Source organism: Mustela erminea, chromosome 9 (assembly GCF_009829155.1).
Source record: "Mustela erminea isolate mMusErm1 chromosome 9, mMusErm1.Pri, whole genome shotgun sequence".
NCBI classification, from domain to species: Eukaryota; Metazoa; Chordata; class Mammalia; order Carnivora; family Mustelidae; genus Mustela; species Mustela erminea.
In genome coordinates, this window is record NC_045622.1 from 84701123 (window position 1) to 84718708 (window position 17586).

Genomic DNA, 17586 nt, shown 5'->3' on the forward strand with positions numbered 1-17586 from the left:
GCTAACTTTAGAACCTGTGACAACCCCTTTCTCCCAGCAGTAGCCTCGATTTGTTATAGGCTATCGCTTAGTGCAGAACTGTTGCTCTAACTTGAATTAATCCAGAATTCATCATTAAGACTGTGAAGTCACTGGTATTTGTAGAACATCCAACGTTGAGCTCATAATACTTTATACAAAGGAAAATATGATATGGGACTACATCAAAAAACTGCTGCACAGCAAAGGAAACCATCAACAAAACAAAGGAGCAACCTACCGAATGGGAGGTGTTTGCAAATGATACCTTCAATAAGGAGTTGATATCCAAAATATAGAGAGATTATACAACTCAACATTGAACAATAGAATTTAAAACCGGGCAGAGGAGTTGAATAGGCATTTTTCCCAAGGACATACAGAGGGCCAGCAGACACATGAAAAGAAGCTCGGCATCATTAATCATCAGGGAAATGCAAATCTAAACTGCAACAAGATATCACCTTATACTTGTCTTAATGGCCAGTCTCAAAAGGACAAGAAATAACAGGTATTAGCAAGGCTGTGGAGTAAAAGGGACCTCGTGCACTGTTGGTGGGAGTATAAATTAGTGTAGTCATTGTGGAAAAGAGTATAGAGGTTCTCAAAAAATGAAAAATAGAAATACTAAAGGATCTAGTAATTCCACTACTGGGTATTTACCCAGGAAAATGAAAACACTAGATACAGTTGAAAAGATATATGCACTTCTGTGTTTATTACAGCATTGTTTATAAAAGCCAAGACATAAGTGGAACACAGGTGTCAACAGATGGTTACAGAAGATGTGGTATATATATAGTGGAATATTACTCCGCCATAAAAAAAGAATGATATCTTACCATTTATGACAACATGGATGGACCTAGTGTGTATTATGCTTAATGAAATAAGTCAGACAGAGAAAAACAAATATCATATTATTCACTTCCAGGCAGAATCTAAGAAACAGACTCTTAAATGCAGAGAACAAATTGATGGTTGCCAGAGGGGACAAGGGTGTAGGGGATGAGTGAGATAGGTAAAAAGGATTAAAAGGGATAAACTTCTAGTTACAAAATAAGTCATAAGGATGAAAAGTACAGCATAGGAAATATAATCAGTAATATTTAATAACATTGTGACAGATGGTGACTACACTTATCAGTGAGCAGTGAGTAATGTATAGCATTGTTGAACCAACATGTTATACATCTGAAACTAATATAACTTAGTTCCATGACTGGTAAATGCTTATAATGATTGAAAGAAAACTACCCGAATATAAAATTATTGGCATGTATTTACTTCTGTCTCATTCACCATTTTGCATTCCTGTTGTAACTTTGGTAGTGTTTTTTTTTTTTTACTTGTTTTGTTTGCACTTCTTCCCCCAAGCAACTGATTAGTGTTAACCATTAGATTTATTTTGATATAAACTTTGTATTTAATTAGATCATTATGACCCCTCTATTATAATCAGGAGATAATGGAATATGGGTATGAAAAGGGAATTGAAATGGAAAAAAAAGACAAATACACATTTATAAGGTTATACTTTCAGTAAAGTATATAATTCTATACAGAATATTCTTTTTTTTTTCCTAAGCAAAAAAAAAAAAAAATCAAAGAGAGCACAAACTGTGTCAAAGTTTTGCGTCTGTTCAAAGGCAGTCCTGAGAGGAAAATATACAGCGGTACAAGCCTTTCTCAAGAAACAAGAAAGGTCTCAAATACACAACCTAACCCTACACCTAAAGGAGCTAGAGAAAGAACAAGAAAGAAAGCCTAAACCCAGCAGGAGAAGAGAAATAATAAAGATCAGAGCAGATATCAATGAAATAGAAACAAACAAAAACAAAAAAAAAAAAAATAGAACAAATCAACAAAACTAGGAGCTGGTTCTTTGAAAGAATTAATAAGATTGATAAACCCCTGGCCAGACTTATCAAAAAGAAAAGAGAAAGAACCCGAATAAATAAAATCATGAATGAAAGAGGAGAGATCACAACCAACACCAAAGAAATACAAACAATTTTAAGAACATATTATGAACAACTCTATGCCAACAAATTTGACAATCTGTAAGAAATGTATGCATTCCTCGAGACGTATAAACTACCACAACTGAACCAGGAAGAAATAGAAAACCTGAATAGACCGATAACCAGTAAGGAGATTGAAACAGTCATCAAAAATGTCCAAACAAAGAAAAGCCCAGGGCCAGACGGCTTCCCAGGGGAACATTTAAAGAAGAACTAATTCCTATTCTCCTGAAACTGTTTCAAAAAATAGAAATGGAAGGAAAACTTCCAAACTCAATTTATGAGGCCAGCATCACCTTGATCCCAAAACTAGACAAGGATCCTATCAAAAAAGAGAATTACAGACCAATATCCTTGATGAACACAGATGTGAAAATTCTCGCCAAAATACTAGGCAATAGGATCCAACAGTATATTAAAAGGATTATTCACCACGACCAAGTGGGATTTATTCCAGGGCTGCAAGGTTGGTTCAACATCTGCAAATCAATCAATGTGATACAATACATTAATAAAAGAAAGAACAAGAACCATATGATACTCTCAATAGATGCTGAAAAAGCATTTGACAAAGTACAGCATCCCTTCCTGATCAAAACTCTTCAAAGTGTAGGGTACATACCTCAATATTATCAAAGCCACCTATGAAAAACCCACCACAAATATCATTCTCAATGAAGAAAAACTAAAAGCTTTTCTGCTAAAGTCAGGAACACGGCAGGGATGTCCATTATCACCACTGCTATTCAACATAGTACTAGAAGTCCTAGCCTCAGCAATCACACAACAAAAAGAATTAAAGGCATCCAAATCAGCAAAGAAGAAGTCAAACTATCACTCTTCGCAGATGATATGATACTCTATGTGGAAAACCCAAAAGACTCCACTCCAAAACTGCTAGAACTTGTACAGGAATTCAGTAAACTATCAGGATATAAAATCAATGCACAGTGGGACACCTGGGTGGCTCAGTCGGTTAAGCATCTGCCTTCGGCTCAGGTCATGATCCCAGGGTCCTGGGATCGAGCCCCACATTGGGCTCTCCACTCAGCGGGTAGTCTGCTTCTCCTTCTCCCTATGTTCTTCTACCTGCTTGTGCTCTCTCTCATTCATTCTCTCTCTTTCTCTTTCAAATAAATAAATAATATTTAAAATCAATGCACAGAAATCAGTTGTGTTTGATACACCAACAACAAGACAGAAGAAAGAGAAATTAAGGAGTCAATCCCATTTACAATTGCACCCAAAACCATAAGATACCTACAAATAAACCTAACCAAAGAGGCAAAGAATCTATACTCAGAAAACTATAAAGTACTCATGAAAGAAATAGAGGAAGACACAAAGAAATGGAAAAATGTTTCATGCTCATGGATTGGAAGAACAAATATTGTGAAAATGTCTATGCTACCTAAAGCAATCTACACATTTAATGAAATTCCTATCAAAATACCATCCAGTTTTTTCAAAGAAATGGAACAAACAATCCTAAAATTTATATGGAACCAGAAAAGACCTTGAATAGCCAAAGGAATATTGAAAGAGAAAGCCAAAGTTGGTGGCATCACAATTCCAGACTTCAAGCTCTATTACAAAGCTGTCATCATCAAGAAAGCATGGTACTGACACAAAAACAGACACATAGATCAATGGAACAGAATAGAGAGCCCAGAAATAGACCCTCAACTAAATTTCAACAAAGCAGGAAAGAATGTCCAATGGAAAAAAGACAGCCTCTTCAATAAATGGTGTTGGGAAAACTGGACAGCCACATGCACAAGAATGAAATTGGACCATTTCCTTATACCACACACAAAAATAGACCCAAAATGGATGAAGAACCTCAAGGTGAGAAAGGAATCCATCAAAATCCTTGAGGAGAACACAGGCAGCAACCTCTTCGACCTCAGCCACAGCAAATTCTTCCTAGGAACATCACCAAAGGCAAGGGAAGCAAGGGCAAAAATGAACTATTGGGACTTCATCAAGATCAAAAGCTTTTGCACAGCAAAGGAAACAGTTAACAAAACCAAAAGACAACTGACAGAATGGGAGAAGATATTTGCAAATGACATATCAGATAAAGGGCTAGTATCCAAAATCTATAAAGAGCTTAGCAAACCCAACACCCAAAAAACAAAGAATCCAATCAAGAAATGGGCAGAGGACATGAACTGAATTTCTGCAGAGAAGACATCCTGATGGTCAACAAACACATGAAAAAGTGCTCCACATCACTCGTCATCAGGGAAATACAAATCAAAACCACAATGAGATACCACCTCACACCAGTCAGAATGGCTAAAATTAATAAGTCGGAAATGGCAGATGCTGGTGAGGATGCGGAGAAAGGGGAACCCTCTTATACTGTTGGTGGGAATGCAAGCTGATGCAGCCACTCTGGAAAACAGCATGGAGGTTCCTCAAAAAGTTGAAAATAGAGCTACCTTATGACCCAGCAATTGCACTACTGGGTATTTACCCTAAAGATACAAACATATTGATCCTAAGGGGCACGTGCACCCAAATGTTTATTGCAGCAATGTCTACAATAGCCAAACTATGGAAAGAACCTAGATGTCCATCAACAGATGAATGGATAAAGAAGATGAGGTATGGGGCGCCTGGGTGGCTCAGTGGGTTAAGCCTCTGCCTTCGGCTCAGGTCATGATCTCAGAGTCCTGGGATTGAGCCCTGCATCAGGCTCTCTGCTCAGCAGGGAGCCTGCTTCCTCCTCTCTCTCTGCCTGCCTCTCTGCCTGCTTGTGATCTCTCTCTGTCAAATAAATAAAATCTTAAAAAAAAATGAAGGTGAGGTATATATATACATACAATAGAATACTATGCAGCCATCAAAAAACCTGAAATCTTGCCATTTGCAATGACATGGATAGAACTAGATGATATTGTGCTTAGCGAAATAAGTCAATCGGAGAAAGACAACTATCATATGATGTCCCTGATATGAGAAAGTGGAGATGCAACATGGGGGTTTGGGAGGTAGGAAGGAAGGGAGACAAACCATAAGAGACTCTTAATCTCATGAAACAAACTAAGGGTTGCAGGGGGAGGGTGGGTAAGGAGAGGGTGGTAGGATTATGTATATTGCAGAGGGTATGTGCTATGGTGAGTGCTGTGAAGTGTGTAAACCTGGCGATTCACAGACCTGTACCCCTGGGGCTAATAATACATTATATGTTTATTAAAAAAAAAAAGTTTTGCATCTGTTAATAACGTGTTTTCTGAGTGTATACAGGGTGGGGTAAAAACTCTTGGAACCATTAAAACTCTTGGAGCAACAGTGTTCTCTGTTATCTTCGGTTTCCCAATGACCTGTCAAATTCTAACCAATTTTTCCTATTTCTCAGATAATTTATGTGTGTACATATTTTTCCTCTATGTACAAGAGAATTTCTTCATAAGAAAAGTTTTGTTAGTGTTGCTCAAAAGTTCAATTTTATATTATTCACATTGTTTTTGTTCTAATTGAATGTAAATTACATTTTTATTACTTATTAGCTTGCTTTGAAATATTATGTATGGCACTTACATTATTAGAGGAGTGTCCAGAATTTCTGTAATTTTTAAAAACTAGAGTCTTTTGTAGATCGTGCCTATGTGGAATTTAGGATCATGTATGACATATATTGATGCCTTCAATCTTCTGTACCATGTGTTTCCACCATCAGTTTTTTTGTTGTTTAAAAATGTTTACCGGGGTGCCTGGGTGGCTCAGTTGGTTAAAGCCTCTGCCTTCGGCTCAGGTCATGATCCCAGGGTCCTGGGATTGAGCCCCACATTGGGCTCTCTGCTCAGTGGGGAGCCTGCTTCCCTTCCTCTCTCTCTGCCTGCCTCTCTGCTTACTTGTGATCTGTCTGTCAAATAAATAAATAAATCTAAAATATAAATAAATAAATAAATAAATATGTTTATCTAACAGTTTAAGAGTGTAAGGCAATCCAATACAAATATATCAGTATTTTCATTATCTGGGAAAAGCAACCCATTTTTTTGAATGCACATTTTCCTACAGCCTTGATTATATTTTGGTTTTAATGGATTTCTTATTACAGATACTTTTATACATGTGAATAAAGTTTATACTAAATAACTATCTGTTGCTTGTTTCTTTTTTTTTCTTAAAGATGTTATTTATTTATTTATTTATTTGAGAGCAAGCGTTCCAACGGGGGGGAAAGGTAGAAGGAGGGGGAGAAGCAGGCTCCCCATCGAGCAGGGAGCCTGACGTAGGGCTCAATCCAGGATGCTGGGATCATGACCTGAGCTAAAGGTAGACTCTTAACTCACTGAGCCACCCAGGGTCCCCTCTCTTGCTTGTTTCAGTTAAACATTCTTCTTACATACATACAAGGTCCTGAGATCAAGTCCCCTTATTGGGCTCTTTGCTCAGCAGGGAGCCTGCTTCTCTGCCCATTGCACCCCCCTGCTTGCACTCACTCACTCACTCTCTTTCGCTCTCTCTCTCTGACAAATAAATGAATAAAACCTTTTTAAAAAATAAAATAAAATATTTTTTAAAAGTATTCCCAAGTATCATACACATAAATAAACTCTGGTTATTATTAAATATTATTAATATTTTATATTTATATATAATGTTAATTTAATAATATATTATTATATAATATAATAATATTATTATTAAATATTACTTCATGTTAAACATTTAAACCACCTTATGTTGTTTTGGATCACATTGAGATATACACAAGTGTTAATATTTATACTCCTTAAAATTACTTAAATCAGGGGAATGAGAAAACAAGTTAGGAAAAAATATTTGCAAAAGATACATCTGATAAAAGGCTGTTGTCCAGGGGCCCTCTGGCTGGCTCAGTCAGTTAAATGTATGACTCTTGATTTTGGCTCAAGACATGATCTCAGAGTCATGGGATCCAGCCCTGGGTCAGGCTCCTCGCTCAATGTGGCAGGCGAGAACTCTACCACTGAACCACCAATGCTCCTCGCTCAATGTGGAGTCTGCTTGTCTGCCTCCCTCTGCTCCTTGCCCCACTCCCTTTCTCCGTCTCTCTTTCTCTCTCAAATAAATAAAACCTTAAAAAAAATAGACTTGTCCAAATTATACAAAGAACCCTTAAAACTCAACAATAAGGAGACTAACAATCAGATTTTTTAAATGGGCAAAAGACTCAAAGAGATACCTTACCAAAGAAGATGTATAGAGGACACATAAGGAGATCAAAATCATATGTCATTAGAGAACTGGAAATTAAGTCAATAGCGAGTTACCCCTACACATCTGCTAGAATGGTCAAAATCTATAGCACGAATACTAAATGTTGGTGTGGATGTGGAGCAGCAGAAACTTTCATTCATTGCTGGTTGAAATACAAGATGGTACACTTTCAAAGACAGTTGGCAGTTTCTTTTTTTTTTTCTTAAGACTTTATTTATTTATTTGACAGACAGAGATGACAAGTAGGCAGAGAGGCAGGCAGAGGGTGGGAGTGGTGGGGAGAAGCAGGCTCCCTGCTGAGCAGAGAGCCCGATGGGGCACTCGATCCCAGGACCCTGAGATCATGACCCGAGCGGAAGGCAGAGGCTTAACCCACTGAACCATCCAGGCACCCCAACCGTTGGCAGTTTCTTACAAAACTAAATATGCTTACCATTTGATCCATCCATTTTGCTCCCAAATGAGCTGAAAACTTATATCCACACAAAAACCTGCACATAGATGTTTACAACAGCTTTACTTATAACTTTCAAAACTTGGAAGCAACAAAGATGTACTTCAGTAGGCGAATAAACCATGGCACATTAAGATAATGGAATATTATTCAATGCTAAAAAAAGCAATGAACTATCAAGCCATGAAAAGACATAATGGAACCTTCAATGCATGTTACTAAGGGAAAGAAGCCAATCTGAAAAGTCTACATGCTGTCTGATTCCAATTATATGACATTCTGGAAAGGCAAGACTACAGGAATAGTAAAAAGATCAGGGGTTGTCAGGGATGGGGGTGAATATTTGGAGCAGAGGGCATTTTTAGGACAGTGAAACTACTCTGTATGATACTCTAATGGATACATTTCATTGCATGTTTGTCCACATCCATAAATTGGACACCAAGAGTGAACTGTAAGGTAAACTATGGACTTTGGGTGATAATGATGTGTCAGTGTAGGTTCATCTATTAAAACAAATGTACCACTGTGGTGTGGGATGTTGATAGTGGGGGATGTCGTTCATGGGAGAGGGACACAGGATATTAGGAACTCTCTCTATTTTCCAACTGATTTTGCTCTGAACCTAAAACAGCTCTAAAAAGTAAAGTTTATTGGGGCGTCTGGGTGGCTCAGTGGGTTAAAGCCTCTGCCTTGGGCTCGGGTCGTGATCCCAGGGTCCTGGGATCGAGCCCCACATCAGGCTCTCTGCTCCATGGGGAGCCTGCTTCCTCCTCTCTCTCTGCCTACCTCTCTGCCTGCTTGTGATCTCTGTCTGTCAAATAAATAAATAGAATAATTTTTTTAAAAAAGTAAAGTTTATTAATAGAAAAAAAATAATTTTAAGGCAACAAGTTTCCCTAGGACCAATTGAAAGTTTTTTGAATACTTCTTTATATGCTCTTGAAAAATGAATGATTGGGGGGGGGTGAATTGGTTTAGTAATTATTTTTGTGTAATATTTTACTAGGCAAAGCCCATAAGTGAAATTTCAAGGGGTTTGAAAAAATATCCTAGATTTTGATTACTGTGAAAAGATTGTAAAAGAAAAAAGATTGTAAAAGATACAAATTTTTAAAACCACTTGGAACAGCCACATCATCCAAAGGAAGAACCTGTCCTAACAGTTCGGTGAATATGTTTCCAACAGAGACACTAATCTGGAGAAGTTTGAGGACTAGAACCATAAAGATTTAGGAAGTGGGGTTGATTAGAGACGCACTTACAAAATTAGTGCTGTATTATTTACCATACATTGCTGACTCTATGTATATTTTTCTCACTCAGGGGTTGCAAGAAGTGATGTAGGGGTCATGTTAAATTGTTTAGGAGGAAAGTGTAAAAGATAGAAGCCTGGGGCGCCTGGGTGGCTTAGCTCGTTAAGGGTCTGACTTTGGCTCAGGTCATGATCCAGGGTCCTGGGATTGAGCCCTGTTGGGCTCTCTGCTCTGCAGGAAGTCTGCTTATTCCTCTCCGTCTGTCTCTGCCTCCACTCCACTCATACTTGTTTGCTCTCCCTCTCTCTCTCTCCCACAAATAAATAAAATCTTTAAAAGATAGAAGCCTGAACTCTAGTTGAAAGTCACAAAAATTGGAGGCACCTGGCTGACTTGACTTAATAGCATATAATCTCTTGATCTTGAGGTTGTGGGTTTCAGCCCCACGTTGGGCATTGAGTTACTTAAAAAAAGAAAAAAGAAAGTCACAAAAACTTGATTCAAATTGGCCTATAGAACTGGGAAGTCTGGGGTGGTAGGAACAGTCCTCAGGGAATTGATATCTCAAGTTCTTCTAAACTAAGCTTGTCTGTGTTAACACTTTGCTACTGCACACAGACTTTCTCCATATCAAGGGAAGGGGAAAGTCACAGGCTTACATCATACCTGCTCTGTGACTGCAGAGAAGTCCTCTGTCACCCAAAGCCCATGTATTAAAACCCAGATTCTGGGGTGCCTGGGTGGCTCAGTAAGTTACAGCCTCTGCCTTCGACTCAGGTCGTGATCCCAGAGTCCTGGGATCGAGCCCTGCATCGGGCTCTCTGCTTAACGAGAAGCCTGCTTCCTCCTCTCTCTCTCTGCCTGCCTCTCTGCCAACTTGTGATCTCGTCTGTCAAATAAATAAATAAAATCTTAAAAAAAAAAAAAACCTGATTCTAACTGGCCAAGTGTAGGTCATAAGACCTCTCCTGGTCCAATTCATGAGCAGGCCTGGTTCATGTGCCCATCTAGGATCCAGCGTGCAGCATATTCAGACTGGAAGTTAAGGAGAGGCAGTTCCCCAAAAGACACTAATGCTCTTACTATACCTGGGCAATAGATATTGAGCAAGAAAATCAGCAGATCTCTACATCACAATGAAAATCATTCTAAGACAAGAGGCAAGACCAATCAGAACTTCTTTTACCAAACCAGAGGAGGTGGGGCAGGGGCTAAAAAGTTCAGAACCAAGAAGACAGTCAGAAAGAAGGCTATTAGACAGTAGCCCTAACCTCATTTACGTTTCAAGCCCATTAACACTTGTTGAACACTATTGTAGCTCTCTTTTGCTATATAACGAATTGCCATGAATTTAGTGCTTTCAAGCTACACACATTTATTATTGCACAGTAACTCTGAGTCAAGAGTGTAGGCACAGTTTACCAAGGTCCTCTTCTCTGGGTCTGACAAGATGGCAGTCAGGGCATTGAGCAGGCTGTGTTCTCATCTGCAGGCTTCAGTGTGGAAGAATCCACTTTCAGGCTCACTCAGGTTGTTGGCAGACTTCATTTCCCTGCTTCTGTAGGACTGAAGGCCCTTATAAGCTAGAAGCAAAAGGCCAACCTCAGCTCCAGAGGCTGCCTGCAGTTTCTAGAAGCTGCCTGCAGCTCCCTGCACATAGGATTCATCAACAGGGCCACTTCATCAAGCCAGCAAAGACATCTCTGACGTGCGCCTGCAAGCAAAACGGAGCCTTACGTCATGCAACACAATCCCAACAGTGATATCCCATTTCCTGTGCTACTTTCTATTGGTTAGAACAAAGTCACAATTTCCACCAGCACACAAGGGGAGGAGAGTTACAAAAGTGTGAGTACCAGAAGTGAGGGAGCATTGGAGATCACCTTAGGATCTGTATACCATTAACATCTATCATGCGCCAGTTCCTAGGTCAAATACTTTTGCTATGATCTTTCAGTTCATATGAGCATGGTAAAAAGCCTTTCAACTGTAAAGTGTTACATAAATGCGGCTTAACACCTAATAGTAATATTGTTATTGTTTCTTGAAAACTTTGTAATGTCTCATTATTTACCATTTTCTTTCATCTTGTTCATTTTCCTATAATTCCTGACATTAATTAGTCTTGAACAGGTTAAAATAGTTATATCAAAAATAATAACATTGAGAATAATTTCAGGAAATTGGTCCTATTCCTCAGCTACCAAGGCATACACAAAGGAAAAGGAACTTCAAAAGAGTAAGTCAAACCCTAGTCCTTGCATGTCTCTGACTGTCTTCTTTCCTTTCACATTTGATTTATAATTTGGCTGTGTGTAGTGTTCTAGGTTAAAAATCATTTTCCTTGGCAGATTGCAGATTTTGCTCTAATATCTTCCAGCATCTAATTGCCATTAAGAATTCTAACAGCATTGTTGGCCTGGCTGGCTGGCTCAGTCCATGGAGCATGGAACTCTTGATCTCGGGGTTATGAGTTTGAGCCCCACATTGGGTGTAAAGAAAACTTAAAAATAAAATCTAAAAAAAAAAAAAAAAAAGAAAAAAGAATTCTAATAGCATTCTGATTCAATTCTTTTGCATATGACCTTTTATTTCCAATTGAACCTTCTTTTTCCCCTTAAACAATGAAAATTTGTTTTCCTACAATTCTGGAGGATAGAAGCCTTGAGAACAAGATCAGCAAGTTGATCTCTTCTGAGGCCTCCCTCTCTACTTGTAGATGGCCCTCTTCTCTCCACATTTTTGTATGGCCTTCCCTTAATATATATCTGGGTCCTAATCTCCTCCTCTTAGAAGAACACCAGTCATATTGGATTAGGCCCACCCTGCCCTCATGTTCCTTAACTACCTCTTTAAGACCAGATCTTCAAATCTAGTCATATTCTTAGGTAGTGAGGGTTAGGGCTTCCACATCTAATTTTTGGGAGGATACAATCCAGCCCATAGCACTGGTGTCCCTGCTTTTGTTCTTCTCTCCTAAAGTCTAGTTTCCATCCTCTGGAGCCTTTTCAACCTTTTTTACCCCTGGTGATCTCCAATTCACAATTCTGAGGCTTGATGTAAGTTTTTATTTATTGTTCACGGCATCTAATGCCTCCTTTCAACATAGAGATCTGTATCCCACCCCTACTCCCTAAATCCAGAAAATCTCCGTGTAAATTTTTGCTGACTTTCTTCCACTTGTTCCTTCTACTTTTTATGTGATTCCTAATGGTTGAATATTGGACTTCCTGAATTGATTCACTTTTTCCCATTTATTTCTCCATTTATTCTACATTCTGCATATATTCCTATACTTTAAATTTTAACTCTTAAATTTTAATTTTTTAAAGTTTTTTTTAAAAACATATTTATTTATTTGAGAAAGAATGAGTGGGGCAGGGCAGACAGAGGGAAAAGGAAAGAGAATCTCATACAGACTCCAGCTGAGTGTGGAACCCTACAAGGGGTTCAATCCCACAACCCTGAGATCAGGACCTTGGCTGAAACCAAGAGCTGGACACTTAACCGACTGCACCACCCAAATGCACTTAACTTTTTTAAGATTTTATTTTTCTATGTAACCTCTATTCCCAATGTGGGTCTCAAACTCATGACTCCAAGATCAAGTCACATGTTCTACTTACTGAGCCAGCCAGACACCCCAAATTCCAATTTTTTTGATCATCATGTTTTCAGTTTCTAAGAGTGTCCTTTTATTCCCTGATTTTTTTTACATTTATAACAATTTTACTGGTGTATAATTTACATGCCATAAAATGAAGTCCTCTTCGGTGACCTGTTCCACAAATTTTAACAAATGTGGACACCAACACAACGATCATCCCAACTGCAGAAATTTCCCATCTGTCCCTTTACCGACTCTCTAGGTTACCTCTGATCTCCTTTCTGTTAATAAAGATTAGTTTCACCTATACTAGAATTTTACATAAATCAAATCAAATGACATGTGTTCTCTAGGGTCCGATTTCTTTCATTCAGCAGAATATCGTTGCATGTATTAGCAGTTTGTTTCTATTTATTACTGGATAGTATTTCATTGCATTGTATTTATTTATTCACTTGCTGATAAGCCTTTGTGAATAAAACTACTATGAACATGCATATATGAGTCTTGGTGCAGCCTTAAACTTTCAATTCTTTTAGGTAAATAGCTAGGAGTAGAATTGCTGGTAATAGGCAGGTGGGTGTTCAACTTTATGAGAAACTGCCAATTGTTAATCAAAGTGGTGGAACTATTTTACACTCCCTGTAGGAGTGTAAACCAATGGAATGGTTCCAATGGCTCCACGTCCTTTTTAACGCTTGCTATTACCAGTCCTTTAATTTTACGTACTCTGTTGGGTGTGTAGTGGTATTTCATTGTAGTTTTAATTTGCTTTTCCCTGATGACTGATGATATTGAGTATCTTGTTATATGCTTATTAGTCATTCATGTAACTTCTTTTATTACGTATTTGTTCAAATCTGTGGCCATTTTTTAAATTGGCTTATCTTCTTACTTTTGAGTTAAAGGGTTTGTTATATATACCAGATGTAAGTCCTTTATCAGGTATGTGCTTAACAAATATTTTCCTATAGGTCATTGCTTGCCTTTTCATTTTTCTTAACAGTGACTTTCAAAAAGCAGAAGAGTCCAATTATAGCTTTTCTTTTAATGTTCGTTGTGCGTGTGTGTATCTTGCTGAGAAATTGTTATCTGCCCCACCATTGTAAAGATTTCCTGCTGTGTTTTTTTATAGACATTTTATAGTTTCAGCTTTTACACGTAAGTCTAATTTTTGTGTGTACATGAAATTAGGATCAAGATTCCTTTTCTCCCTGCATTGAATTATGCAGTTATTTTAGCAGGATTTATTTAAAAGGTTATCTTTCTTTTTCCCCACCAAATAATCTAAATTATCTTGGAGACTTTGTTGAAAATCAATTGATGATGCATTTGGGGTTCTCTGTTCTGTTCCTTTGGTCTCTGTCTATCCTAATGCCAATACCATTCTCTTTTGTTCAGTGTAGCTTTGTAGCAAGTCTTGAAAATAAGTAGTATAAGTCCTCCAACTTTATTCTTTCCCTGAATAATCTGGACTAATCAAGGCACTTTACATTTCCATATATATTTTAGAATCAGCTTGTCAACTTCTAAATCAAAATACTTCTAGGAATTTTATGGGATTGTATTTAATTTGTAGAAAAGTTTAAAGAGAATCGACCTCTTAACAATGGTGAGTCCTCCAGTCCATGATATATTTTTCAAGATACTGAAGCCTTTTAAATTTCTCTTAGCAATGTTCATAGGTCCCAGTGTATAAGTGTTGCATATATTTTGTTAAATTCATCTTTAAGTAGTTCATGTATTTTTATACTATTCTGAGTGTTATTTTAAAAATTTAATTTCCAATTTCTTGGTATATACACAAGAGAATTAAAAATATATGCTCACACAAAAATTGTGTACAAATATTCATAGCAGCATTGTTCATAATAATCAAAAAGTAGAAACATCCAAATGTCCATCAACCTATGAGTGAATACACAAATTTGGTGTGTCCATGCATGGAATATTATTCAGTGGCAAACAGCACAAAATATGGATATATGCTGCAACATTGATGAACCTTGAGAACACTATGGTAAGTAGAAGAAGTTAGACACAAAAAGGCCACACATAGCAGGTGCAGCCACTCTTGAAACAGTATGGAGCTTCCTCAAAAAATCAAATATAGAACTATTCTATGACCCAGCAATGGCACTACCAGGAACTTATCCAAAGGATACAAAAATACTGGTTCTCGAAGTGGCACATGCACCCCAATGTTTATAGCAGCATTATTAACAATAACCAAATTATGGAATGAGTCCAAATGTCCATTGACTGACGAATGGATAAAGAAGATGTGGTATAGGTACACAATGGAATATTACTCAGCCATCAAAAAGAATGAAGTCTTGCGGGGGCACCTGGGTGGCTCAGTGGCCTCTGCCTTCAGCTCAGGTCATGATCCCAGGGTCCTGGGATTGAGCCCCACATCGGGCTGTCTGCTCAGCAGGGAGCCTGCTTCCTCCTCTCTCTCTGCCTGCCTCTCTGCCTACTTGTGATCTCTGTCTGTCAAATAAATAAATAAAATATTAAAAAAAAAAAAAGGATGAAATCTTGCCATTTGCAATGACGTGGATGGAGCTACAGTGCAATATGCTAAGTGAAATAAGTCATTCAGAGAAAGACGAATACTGTATGATTTCACTCATGTGTGGAATTTAAGAAACAAAATAGATAAACACAGGGGAAGGGGAAAAAGAGAGGGAATCAAACCATGAGGTTCTCTTAACTCTAGAGAACAAACTGAGAGTCAATGGAAGGAGGTGGGTGGAGGATGGGCTAATGGGTGATAGGCACTAAGGAGGGCACTTGTGGTGATGAACACTGGTGTTATTTAGCGATGAATCACTAAATCTTCCTCCTGAAACCAATATTACCCTATATGTTAACTAACTAGAATTTGCATAAAAACTTGAAACAGATAAACAGAAAATCCACACATAGTATATGATTCCATTTATGTGAAATATCCAGAATAGGCAAATCCATAGAAACAGGGAGTAGATTACTGGCTCTCAGGGATTAGAGGAAAGAGGAACTGGGGAGTGTGTGCTGATGGATGTGAGGGATTTGGGGGGAGGGTTGTAAATGTTCTAGAATGAGATAGTGGTGATGGCTGCACAATCTTATGAATATACTCAAGCCCACTTTTGTATACTTTAAAATGGTGAATTCTATGGTTGTGAATTATGTTTTAATTTTTTAAAATCTCATTTTCTAATTGTTTATTGTTACTATATAGATATATAATTTTTAAATTTGTTGGCCTTGTATCTTGTGATCTTGCCAAATTCAACTGTCTATTTTTTACAGAAAATTCCATAGGATTTTCTATGATGTAATCTCGACATTCCCAAACAAAGAGAATCTTACTTTTTTATATTTTCCTCACCTTACTGTACCTACTTGTGATATCTCTTTCTCTCTCTCTCTGTGTTAAATAAATAAATAAAATCTTAAAAAAAAAAAAAGGTTTTATTTATTTATTTGACAAACACAGATCACAAGTAGGCAGAGAGGCAGGTAGAGAGAGAAGGGGGCAAGCAGGCTCCCTGCTGAGCAGAGAGCCTGATGCGGGCCTTGATCCCAGGACCTTGAGATCATGACCTGAGCTGAAGGCAGAGGCTTTAACCCACTGAGCCACCCAGGTGCCCCTTCTTTGACCTTCTTTATGTAAAAAAAAAAAAAAAAAGTTTAAAGAAAACCTCAAAACTATGTGCCTAGCACTGTTCTAAGCATATATGAAATTATTTATTTTCTCAGCACTTCTGTGAAGCAGCTATTATTACCTAGTTTTATAAAGAGGGAACTGAGAACGAGAAAGGTTAAGTAGCTTATCCAAGGGCACACAGTAAGCAGCAGAAGCAGTATTCGAATCAAAGAAGCCTAGCTCTTAACCTCTATGCTGTTCTGTCTCTCCAAAGAGTACCTCTTTAGTTTTTGTTTTGTTTACAAGGACATTCATAGGTACTCTCATAATGTCAGCCCTTCTCACTTATTTCATTTCTATTAGGTTAAGTTTCTTAACCACAGTTGCTCTTAATCTCAGATTTTTGTTTTGTATATTCATTGTAAATTGGGACAGCTGGAGAAGACCCACTGAACTTTATTGACTTTGATAGATAAGTGTCTGAAAAAATTGGCAGGCAATATTTGGTAATTGGTAGGCATCTCCAATCAAGATGGCAGAGAAGGTGAGGATGCCCAGGTCACAAAGACGCCTCAGATAGAGCTTGGGGCAAAGGGACTTAGGTCTAAAACTAACTGTAAAAAGAAAAGGGCCCAGTTGTGATTCGAAGCTCCTCAATACTATAAACCAATTCACACGAGTGTGGCTGCTGTGACCATATTTTCACAAGGCGAGTCCATGCATTCATGCTGATGTAGATACATACAACATAGTGTTCTCATGGACTGTGGGTGGAAGACAAATTGATACACTTTTTCTGGAAAATAATTTGACAATATTCATGAAGGACATGAAAGAGCATTGAGGAGCATTTGTGTTCCATAACAAAGAAAGTCCACTTCTAGGAATGTCCCTTAAAGCATCAAAGAGATTACATATTTTTAGAAAGTTGCTCATTGTAGTGTTAAAACTGAAAAATTAGAAATGAATGTCCAACAACAGATGAAGACTTGGTTGAATTATGGCATTTCAATATAGTAGACTATGATGTAGTATTGGAATTTGAACAAAATGAGAAAACTATTATAGATAAAATTTTAGCGCCAAGAGTTAACCGACCACCTTCCCATTTCTGCAATATCAGCAACTCTTATTTTGGGGTCCTTTTTTTGCTTTCTCCCTGTACTTGTCTCCAAGTAGCTCCAGCTACTTGTCTAGCCCCAGAGTTTTGAAACCATCTTCCTAGAGGCCTACAAGCTTCATAAGATGTGTTGGTAGCTGGGCATGGGGAACAAGGTAGAGGGCCAGCAAGACTCAGGATTCCACTTTTATCAGTAATATATATGAAGGGGATATAGAAGCTTTTGTCTGGAAGAACTATAGTGTTTTTTAAA

General features: G+C 37.9%; 1 protein-coding gene across 4 annotated transcripts in view; it reads right to left on the minus strand.

The window, feature by feature from the left end:
* LOC116598247 (homeobox protein Hox-A3-like) overlaps positions 1-17586 on the minus strand; it is a 40689-nt gene that overhangs the window by 14039 nt on the left and 9064 nt on the right. Inside the window, exon 6 of one of the 4 annotated variants that reach the window (XM_032356770.1) lies at positions 10407-10683. The exons of the other annotated variants lie outside the window; for them this stretch is intronic. The gene's annotated coding sequence lies outside the window, so the exon portion shown is untranslated. Of the gene's footprint in view, positions 1-10406; positions 10684-17586 lie in introns of those variants that run through there. 4 annotated transcript variants of the gene reach the window in all.